The sequence below is a fragment of the Saccostrea echinata genome, unplaced genomic scaffold (genome assembly GCF_033153115.1).
Source record: "Saccostrea echinata isolate AGI-Se365-2 ecotype Australia unplaced genomic scaffold, CSIRO_AGI_Sech_v1 ptg000061l, whole genome shotgun sequence".
Classification (NCBI taxonomy): Eukaryota; Metazoa; Mollusca; class Bivalvia; order Ostreida; family Ostreidae; genus Saccostrea; species Saccostrea echinata.
The window spans coordinates 516,159-527,375 of NW_026889810.1; the positions used below are offsets into that span (position 1 = coordinate 516,159).

General features: G+C 32.9%; 1 long non-coding RNA gene across 1 annotated transcript; it reads right to left on the reverse strand.

Moving 5' to 3' along the window:
* Positions 1–460: 460 nt before the first annotated feature.
* On the reverse strand, positions 461–10,778 carry LOC133175202 (uncharacterized). Its single transcript, XR_009719246.1, has 3 exons — positions 10,697–10,778; positions 9,339–9,511; positions 461–541 (listed from the first exon to the last, which is right to left on the reverse strand). It is a non-coding gene; the product is annotated as an uncharacterized LOC133175202 (long non-coding RNA).
* Positions 10,779–11,217: the final 439 nt, after the last annotated feature.

The following is an 11,217-nucleotide window of genomic DNA, read 5'->3' on the forward strand; positions in this document are numbered from 1 at the left end:
TCTGTACACCGCGACATCTCCATTACACTGAATAAATTTCTTTAAAAAACTATTTTAGTCTGAAATTTTTGTATCCTGTGCTCTTAAACAATGATCCTCATCATTGAAGAATCTACACTTTTTTTACATATCATTGCTGCTTCTTTGAAATAACTTCACCTTGTCCAAGGGGGGGGGGGTATGTCTGTGTTGATAAAACAAATAGTGAAATAAGCACAAACAGCACTGATGGAACAATATTATTTAAATCCAATTTTCTACACTTTTTTTTAATTTTCATATAAGGCATGTGTTTGCATGTACATATACAAGAGGATAGATCTATATACACTTCGTTATTGGTAACAGAATGTTATTTTAAAAAAATGTGGGAAAATGTAAAAAAAAAAAAAAAAAAAAAAAAATCATTACAAAATTGAAAAAAAAATGTGAATTTTTTTTTTATTTTAAGTTAAATTTTCATACGTGTACAATGTAGATATATTTGCTGCTGCACTATCATAGGCAGGGAAAACATCCTGTGGGGCAATTTCAAGGTGAGCTGCAAAGAAATTATGAAATATTGACAAACATTCCCAAATAGGCATTTTTAAGTCTCTCCTGTCATAAACAGAAATCAGAGCCAAAAAAGTAATGAGGATTCCATAAAATTGAGAATGAATTACTGCGATTTCGCAAAAGTTTTCCAAGCCAGAACATCCAAGGACAAAAATGTTTTAGACTGGTTTAAAAATGATGGTAAAACAGATTGCCCTACAACCCCAAAATATGTAACCAACTTGTCTGACCAGCAGAGATTTGATAATTATATATCATTAATTTCCAAATTTCCAAAGCTCAATATGCCATACAGCACTTTTAGATTGAATTTACGCAGAGTACAGGACTTGGTAACGAACAAGAAATTCTTCAGAAATCAAAATAAAAACAAAGAACGTGAAACCTTCAACAAGCACTTTTCTTTTGCAACATGGCAAAATCTTTCTGAAAATGAGAAGTCTCATGAGCTGAATAACTGTCACCCCTGTGCTACTGTTCATTCAGGCTTTTCTGCCCTCCATTCCTCGGCAACTAAAGAGCAGAGAGAGTTAACTGAGGCATGTGAAAATTTAGCTACAACAATTATATCTGCACAATTTCAAAAATCAAAAAGTCCAAATTCACAAAGCAAAGGCATCAAAGTCATTAAAAATGTGGTTGATTTTGTACAGCCCATCATTGAAAACAAAATGGGTATTACATTCAGTTCCAACTTAAGTGACAACCTATCCAAAGGAATTGTCTCCCCTACTCAAATCAGAAAATCAACAGAAAAAACAGTGAAAAAATCTAACAAAACAATTGAGAACCTCATGATAGATAATGACAGTGATGTCACGAATTTCCTCGCTTCTGGGCTATCATACAGCATGTATGATAGAGAAAGAATGAATAAGACACACATAACAAAAGAAGCTGCAGAGCAAAGTTTGAGTACTAAACTTGAAAAAGAGAAGACAATAAAACCTAAAGACCACCATGGGAAATTTAATAGTTATGAATTTGACAGGGATGCTTTTTTTATCAGAAATTAAGCAATACCCTGCAGGAAAGCCCATCAGTTGGACCAGACTGGCTCGTAAGTACAACGTGACATATCATGGCACAGAGCCCCAAAATTCGGGTCAAATATTAATAAGCTTTGCCAAACTTCATGGTATTAATACCAACAAGTTCAATCTATCCCTTAGAGTCAGCGGACGAGATTACACCAGAAGAGTCAGAAGATCCAAAATGAAAGTAGGAAAGAGTCGAATATCTGTTCCGTCAATAAGATCTGCTAAGAAAGTAAAAAACATAGTTAAAAGCAAGCTTCAACAAAAGCAGTTGTATCTTGGAGAAAGCATTGCTCCCAAGCTACACACTACAAACAAAATTGATAAAGATGGCAAACTCACTACATCTAAATGCCTGATTTATGGAAGAAAGATTTCCATGAAAATGATCATCAATGAAGAAAAAGAACGGTTCATTAATGCTGGTGTTTTAAGGGATAATCCTACTAGTGAGGAAGAAGCCAGAATTACATTAACTAAAATCCAGGAGGATTGTTGTAACCCTGAGCCTCTAGAACAACTGAAAAAAATTCAAAACACTTACAACATGAAATTATGGCATGACCATTCTGAAATTTTAAACTCATCGTACGTAAACTTTATGATGTCGTTCCTGTATGACACAGCAAATTAAACTCACATGTGGGGAAAAAAAATCTCATTTCTAAATATTGCTATAATATACCATATTTAAAATTTTGGTAACATTTCAAAGGGAGAAAACTCACTTTCCCTTCAATGTTTGCTTAAATTTACAAGGAACAATGGTAATTTTGATAAATTAAAATCTTTCTTTACTAAATCTTGGAGAAAAAGTTTGTGAAATAAATTAAAAGCAAACAACACAAAATTCATTTCAATATAAAGAAGAGTGACTCACACATTAATGGATATGATCTGAGAAAATCCTTCTGGACTTATTCTTAATTTATTGACCTGTCGTGAGAAACTGAAAATAATAAATTTGTTTTGCCGTACTTTGAGGAAAACTTTTCAAACTTAATTTCAAAGATGTTTAAAGCAATATGAGCTGCAACTTTGATGACTGGAATATTTGTGGCAAAATTGTAATTAACAATTTCAATGCCAAAAAAAAAGAACATTTATAAACTTCTGTTGTTCATATTTGCGATGGATGAACTACATGTATTTAGTAGCTTTGATCAAAGCAAAATTACTTTATCGTCATCCTGTACAATATTGATTTCTTAATTAATAAAATACATTACATTGTTCAAAAACCTTTCTTCTGAGGAAATTTAATACTTTATTTTAGTCTAATTGATAATAATGGTTTAAATTGCACACAGATTTATCATAACAGCACATTTTAACAGGAAAATAAAATTCTCAAAAATGCAGCTCATATTCACTACTGGACGAAAAAAGTGCTGAGAATCCCAAATTTTACTGATAATGTTTGATAATTACTGATACTGTGCTGTTCTTGCTGATAAATACTGATATTTACTGTTATTCTTATTGTTGTTACTGATAATTTTAGTTGTTTCTGATCGTCTTTACTGTTGAGATAAATACTGATAAATACTGTTGATGTGCTGTCGATGCTGAGATTTACTGATAATTACTGTGGTCATTGTTCTTTTGCTGAGAAGGTTCTAAAATAGAGCTTATGGTTGTTAAAACCTTCTTCAATCATTACTTTCTTTTTATTTAATTTTCAAAACAACATTTTCATGTTTCTTTATATTTACTGATTGTGTCAAAAATTATGACATTGATCTCGATTACAATACGGTTGTGAAAATCATGACAATAATTAAAGTTAAACTTGAATAAAATTGTCAGCGTAAAAGCAAATGTTTTTCCAAGAATCTATGAAAATAGTACATGTTTGTCTGTAAGCAGAATAAATGAAATTTTCCTTTTGCATGATTTCATTTTAACATAAGTCACTGTAATACTACAACATTAAGGCTTTTTGGGGTAAAAAAAAAAAAAGATTGATAGCCCGACTCAAGAAATTTGGGTAAGGAGGTTGGTGATTTTTTTCATTAAAGAACACTGAAGTTGAAATAATTATTAATGGATGGGGAAAAATCGGGATAAAAAATTCCAGCAGAATAGAAAAAAATTGATTCGGACTTTCACTCGATCAAGAGAGGACAAACAATCATTTTCATTTTAAATATGGCCTTACGTGATAGCAATTTTTTTTTATTCTTTCCCAAAGATATGCATATTTTTTAATTTTTTTGTTATAATGTTCGGTCTTTCTGATCTTCCCCCCCCCCCCCGAAAATCTGCCCGAAACTGATAAATTTCATGCTTTTTAAAAATAAATTGAGAGATAAAAACAGGGGTGAATATGTTCCGTCTGGAGGCACATTTATTAAGGTCTTCCGTCTTCACGGAAGACCTTATAGTGATTCTACTGTTTCTTATTATTATTCTTTTTTTTTTGACCAAAATTTTGTGCACGCGATTTATCGAAAACTATTCAGTAGTTGTCGCTGAAACTTTCACAAAAAATGAGTCATTACATGAACTTTGTTCATCACAAAGAAAATTTGGAAAATTCCTTTCTGGTTCCAAGTTATGGGCAATTTCCTGATTTTAAAATGAAATGTTGTCCGCGAATTTTCTCAGGAGTGGCAAAAGAGAGGAACTGGAGACTTGTCAAAGATAAAAGAGCATGAGTAGTAGATTTGTGGAACGATTTTTTTATAAGTCATCAGTACTTCCGTTCGTCACCGGAAGTGTTCAAAGAAATCGAAAATTTCAACTTTTCTTTTTTTAAATCAAATCTTGCATCACATTATTGCAACTCTTTCGCAGTTTCGAAATATGTTGGTCCCACCGGAAACAAAAACGACAACTTCCGGTTATAAGAGAAAAACTACATAGTTTGGGTATTTTTCTTTCCCATAAATATCTTTTATAGATAAAGTATTTGAAATGATTTTTAGATATGTTATTCAGACTTCAAATGTCTAGCGTAACCTCAAATATCTTTGCAAAATTCACTTCCGTTCGCGTGTTTTCCTGTCCTCAAAATGAGAAAATATCTGAGCGATATCTCAGAAACGGTAAGATATTAAGATACCAAACTTATATGAGTAATAGACTTTGAAGAGTAGGCAAAACCATTTGGGTTAAACTGTCAGTCGTCACTTCCGGTCGTCACAGGAAGTAATCAAAGAAATCAAAAATTTCAATTTTTCTTTTCTAAACTAAAACTTGCATCTCCTCATTGCTCTTTCGCTGTTTTGAAATATATTAGGTTCCACCGGAAACAAAAACGTCAACTTCCGGTTTTAGGAGATAAAATACGTTATTTCGATATTTAACTTTCTCATAAATATCGCTTATAGGAAAAGTATTGAAATGTTTAAATACGTTGCAGATACTGCAAATGTCTAGAGACAGGTCAGAGATTTTTTTTTTAATAAAATTCACTTCCGGTCGCGTGTTTTCTTGTGCTCAAAATTAGAATTTGTTCTCACAATTGCTCTGCAAGAATAAACGACTGAAGTCTTAAACTTACAGGACTGATAGTCCGAAATCAGTTAATTTGCATCGTATGAAAATCGTGTGTCGCCGTTACTTCCGGTCGTGACAGGATGTGATGCAAAAACGTGAATGGTTAATGGTAAGCACGTTGGATTTTCACGCTAACGACAAAGTTTAAATCTCTAAATTTCTTTTATCACTTTTTTAGCTTGAAATTTCGTTTTTATTTTCAGAATCGGACGGAAGACCTCTTATTGCTCGCAATGAGTTTCTAGTTATTATTATTATTTAACGTAATGCAAGCATTCGAAGATCGTTCCAGAATATAACTCTGCTACATGTTAATACATGTATATGTGCAACCGGCAGATGGGGGCTGATCAAAAATTATTTCTCAGAATTGTAGCGTAAGTGCAATAGTATACACGTGTACATGTAATTTTGATGTTGGTCACTTGCAATTTCACAAGTCACCACATAATACATTTTATTCAGTAAGTTTTAAAAATCTCATTCATTTAATTTAATTTTATGGAATGGAAAATAAGAAATGGGACCTACTACATGTAAAATAATGGATGATTAAGTTGATCGATTTTAATATTGTAAGGTCACAGATCTGAATGGAATACACGTTTAAATTGATTTGTATTGATCAGAAATCGAAGATCAACCCGGGATTTGGCTTTATTGTGTACACGTCTTAGGCACTGGGGCAGAACGGGGTACAACATGTATATTCCATGTAAGTTGTAGTGGTCAGCTTAACAATGGACACTAATTACCTATTGTTCTGCGTCTGCGGCCACCGGTGTTAATAATAAACAAATGAACCTACGCTGTACATTTACTTGCTACTTGGAGCAGGAACAATCTTTATGGACGCATAAAAAAAATTAAATTTTGTTATCGATTTCGTTGACAAATTAAATTATTAGAAAAATGTTTAGCAAAATAGGACACAGTACAAAATAAAAAAAGGAAAAGAAGTGGAGTTACATGTTTATACATTGCACAAACTTATTAATTAAATTAAGTAACTTAAACATGTAAAAATAAAATAAATTTATTTTAATTCACATAGATCTTTCCTCAGTATTTAATTTCATTTGCTAGTTTTACGTACATTTCTTGAGATAAAGTTTAAAGAATATTCGGAGGGAGCGTGCTACATGTAAATTCATTTGAATCTCTGTTAACAGTGTTTAATGGCCTGTAAAACGGAGACGAAGATTTCGACTTTATCTAGTAACATGCTGATCGCATTCATGAATAAATGGTATAGCTGAATTTTGTATTGTTCCTTGATTCTCTAAAATAATTTATTCACGTATGTTATAGATATTAAGTAATTATTACATGTATAACTTATGGAACTTAAAACTAAAGAATCAACCTTGCGCCTATCAGCTTAGTTAACTTACAGTCTTTCATCCCCCCTTTTTTCTGCTACAGTCTGAATATAAGTATATGTAATTGAATCATGTCGCGTGTACTTTGAGTACACTGGTCTCGCACAACGAGAAATGGAATGGACAACAAATATTATACTCTCTGTACAAGGTTATTTCTAATTTTACTAAATGCATGTCGTAAGAAGTACAAAATATACTAATATTTGACCTGATTCTCAAAACGAAAGTGGAAACTTCTGCACGTGGTTGACATGTATATATTTTACACGGTTTTAGAACAACCGAGTAATTTCAAGTTTTGTTTTATTTTTTGTTTTTTAACTGACTGATAGCGTATAAGCAGGTTATTAATTTTTTCTAAATTGATATAGCTGTTACCAGTAATTAGTACGTACATCGTACTAACGGAAGAAAGAAAGATGCGTATTTCATTGAATGAAAATCACACTGCATAAGATTTCTAGTTTCAGATGGCGTAAAAAATAAAATTATAATAATAAAAAAAAAAACAACGGAAGATAGATAGCTTGATACCACAAATTGATATTAAAAAAATTTCGAAGAGGACATAAATTATAGAACTAGAGCGCACTAGCTAAAAGAGATAATTCAACAAATTTAAGATCATGATTAAATCTTATTATTTGAACCTGTCACATTCTTCATGAAAGGGCATATATGTTATATGAATAGATTTTTTTGAGAAATATTTAATACTGCCTTGTTAAAAGGAGAATGGTTTGTAAAGGGGGAGGGGAGGGGGGGGTCTCAACTAACAGAGCAGACGGAACCCATGTTACTTGTCAAATATTCAGGTTCTCTACATGAAAATATAAATTTAATTGCAGCCATTGACTGTATTAAAGATGTCCTCTCAAATTTCAACGACAGTACAAATACACGCGGAAAAAATATAAGATGGGATTTTTAAAAAAAAAAAAAACCTTTGTGAATAAAAAATTGTTTTAAAAAGTACCCGCATAGGTAGAGTAACCACTGCATGAACACTCCCCCCCCCCCCCTTTCAGATATTGACAACAAAGGAGAAATATAAAGATAAAGGAAAACATAAACATTTTTGATCTAATTTTAACATTAAGATGTAAAAAAAATAAAATAATAATAAAATAAAAATAAATAAATGATTAATGAAATGTGAAAACAAATACAATTCATGTGACTTTTCATTTAGAATTTAACTAAGTAGATTGTAATGAATTTTGTTGATAAAATACTTTCTTTAAAATAATTAATCATCACTCAAGCTTTTTTAGCACCTTCTCAGCCAAAGAACAATGACTACAGTAATTATCAGTAAATCTCAGCATCGACAGCACATCAACAGTATTTATCAGTATTTATCAGACTCAACAGTAAAGACGACAGTAATTATCAGTATTTATCAGAAACAATTAAATTATCAGTAACAACAGTAAGAATAACAGTAAATATCAGTATTTATCAGCAAGAACAGCACAGTATCAGTAATTACCAAACATTATCAGTAAAATTTGGGATTCTCAGCACTTTTTTAGTCCAGTAGTGATTGCTTTAAGCAAATCAATTTCAAATGCAAAGGAATATATCAAGAACTATTATAATCTGTCGAAAAGACACTATAAAAGATGTACAAACAACTCATCATTTATCAAATCATTATCTTCATTCTTCAGGAAGTTCAGACAAGGAACAACTTGTATACACAGATACAAGACTCCAAGACTTACAGTCTATTCAAATATCCAACACCCCCGAGTGCATTTAAGAGTTTTTACAGGAGACAATCCAGCAAGACTATTTGAGGCAGGGCAGCAAAGGGGTGGACATTATAGCTGCATATGTGGAGTTAAAGTGGAAGAACATCAAAACCTGGTTCACTGTTACAGACATGAGTCTCTGTCGCTTGAAGAAAGAAGGGAGTTAATCACCAGAGGGGAGCTCTGGAAAAAAATAGAACAAGGAGAAACTAATCCATTCCAGAAATTAAGAAAAGAGGAGCTTGCCTTAGAGCTTGAGCATCATAACATTTGGACAGACACAGAAAATAAATCAGTACTGTCTGACCTATTAACAACAAAATTACATGGTATCTGTCGTCCAGCAGCACTTATGTGTAGAGATCCTTTAAAAAGTGCCGAAGAACACGACATAGGAACATACGAGATACTACACTGTGAACCATTGCATGATATTACAAATGTGGTGCAAAACATCATAACAGAACTGCCCTTTCAGGTCCCAAAGGACATGCAAAAAGAATTTGAATTATTTTCAAATACGACCATTGGAGATAAGAATCAGATCAAAGGATCTGATGCAAGGTTATACGCAGTGAAGCTGGCAAAGTTCATTAGTACAAAATATGAAGATAACAAAATAGAGGAAAAGTTTTTGTCCCTTGTCAACAGCCTTGTAGAAATAATTCAAATATGCTATTCGAACTTCAACACCAGAAACCCAAGACAGATCCTAAGGTTATATAACCAGTGCTTTACATTTGCCATTCTATCTCGAGACATCTTTGCAAAACCATCAAAAGTTACATCAAGGAAATTTTTTGGGAGTCACTTCCATGTTTTATCTGTTCATCTTCCAGAGACGTACAGACTATTTTGTTTGAAGTCAATCATCCCAGAACAAGAAGAGAGAAGCTTTGGTGATCTACGGCGCATCTCTTTACAGACAACAAGGAGGCAAGCTAAATACGTAGTGGATAATGGAGTACTTCGATTCACAGTTCAACAGAAACTTAACTTAAATCCAGACACCATCAAGAAACAAGACTCTATAATCAGTAAACAAGCGAAACTTTTGGACAAACAAAGTAACTCCTCATTTACAGACAAATTCATACAGAAGAATCCACTGCTATTTCAGGCCCACTTGGAAAGGATAGCAGACTTTATGCTGGTTGGTGAAGATGTTTGGTGGACAAGAACAGATGAAGGCGTTGAATTCTTTGATGACCTTGATGAACCCCAAACAAGACAGGAAGGTCCGGAAATTCACCACTTTCGATCTTCTGACCTGAAAAAAGAGAAAGCATACATCGTATCTGCATGGAAAACATGTACAAGTAACTTTGCAGCAGGTTGTCTTAAACTTCCAATCAGCAGAATCAAATTATACAACAAGGAAATGTCAAAGTTCATCTATCCACCAAAAGGTATGGATTCAATGCTGCACATAATTATTTTTTTAAGTTAATATTAATTCATTTTTTAAAACTGAACAATCTTCATTTTTAATTATTTTAATAATTGCAGACCCCAACAAATCAGCCATTGACGATATGAGTCAACAAAAAATCAATAACAAGTCACGACCTGCCAAACAGGTACCATAAGATTAAATTTTAATACAATGTACTTGAAATGAGATTGAAGTAAGTATCTCTTTACTTAAGCATTCTTTTTTTTTGGATAATTACCCTAAGTTGGTTGCTTTTTAGACAACTTATATTTTTTCCTCTGAAATTATTCCCATCAAAAATTTTCATCCCATATTGTAGCCCCAACCTTAAGAGTTATGATTCAATCATATCTGAATCCACACAACACTGAGGTGCTTCAATATCAATATGACTAATAAGGCCCTGCTATTCTAAAGAAAATTCTGACTTATTCCTTTGTTAGCATTCTGATCAACTATTGTAGCAGTAACCCCCCCCCCCCCCAAGTTTTTGCTAACTCTTAATTATCTCCTCTTCGTTTTCCCTTAAACCAAGGATGTTTTTGAAACTGACCCAGTGGTTCTGGAGAAGTCAAAATAAGTTTGACAGTCAGACAGATGCCCGACAAAATGTGATCAACAAGAAGTATGCGAGCCAATGCTCACTAGTAATACCCCCCACTCTGATTTGAATGTACACTATTATGTGAATATACACAAGTTAAGTTACAGACAGACACACAGATAAATAGGAAGTTGACATCAGATTCATACAAAAATGAATCCCACCATATGGCATGCTTCAATAAAGAGTGTGCTATAAATTTCAAGCATCTGCGATGAGTAGTTGTTGAGAAAACTGCAACCAAAAATTTGTTATGGACAGACAGACACACACAGGTTAAATAGTATACCCCCCTCTCCTTGGGAGCAGGGGTATAAAAAAGCACTTGAGCTTTTTTGAGCTTTCAGCTCAGTTGAGATAAAACATCACCATTTACATTATCAAAAATATACATGTATAAATATATAAATGTTTACTATTTTTGATGACAGCAGGTTCTTGTAGTTCAGAACAAGAGTAGCAGAGGACACAGTTCATCTCCTGGTACAAAGGCTTTTGACAATTGAAATCAGGTATATCTACAATAAAATTCTACTTGCTAAGAAAAGATAAACATTTGTAATAGACAGAGGAAAATATACGGCTGGACCGGGAATCAAACCTGGGACCCCTGCATCACTTGTCAGGTGCTCATCCAGGCTGCTATCCTCGGCCCAAATAATTATACAAAAGTGCGTCATACATGTTGGACTTTCAATTCTTCATGCTCAATATTAGACGTAATAAATAAATGTTTGTTTACGGTTACATGCTGAAATAAAATTGGGTCAGTAGGTAGGATTTCTTTTTTATTTTATTGAATTTTTTTTATACACGAATTCACATGAGATTTACCATTGCTTGGTGCTTTACTTTTGTTTGGGCTTGTCATATGGGCGATAGACACGGACATGTTAATATAAACACGCCATTTTGTTTCTATTACTTTGGATTTTGA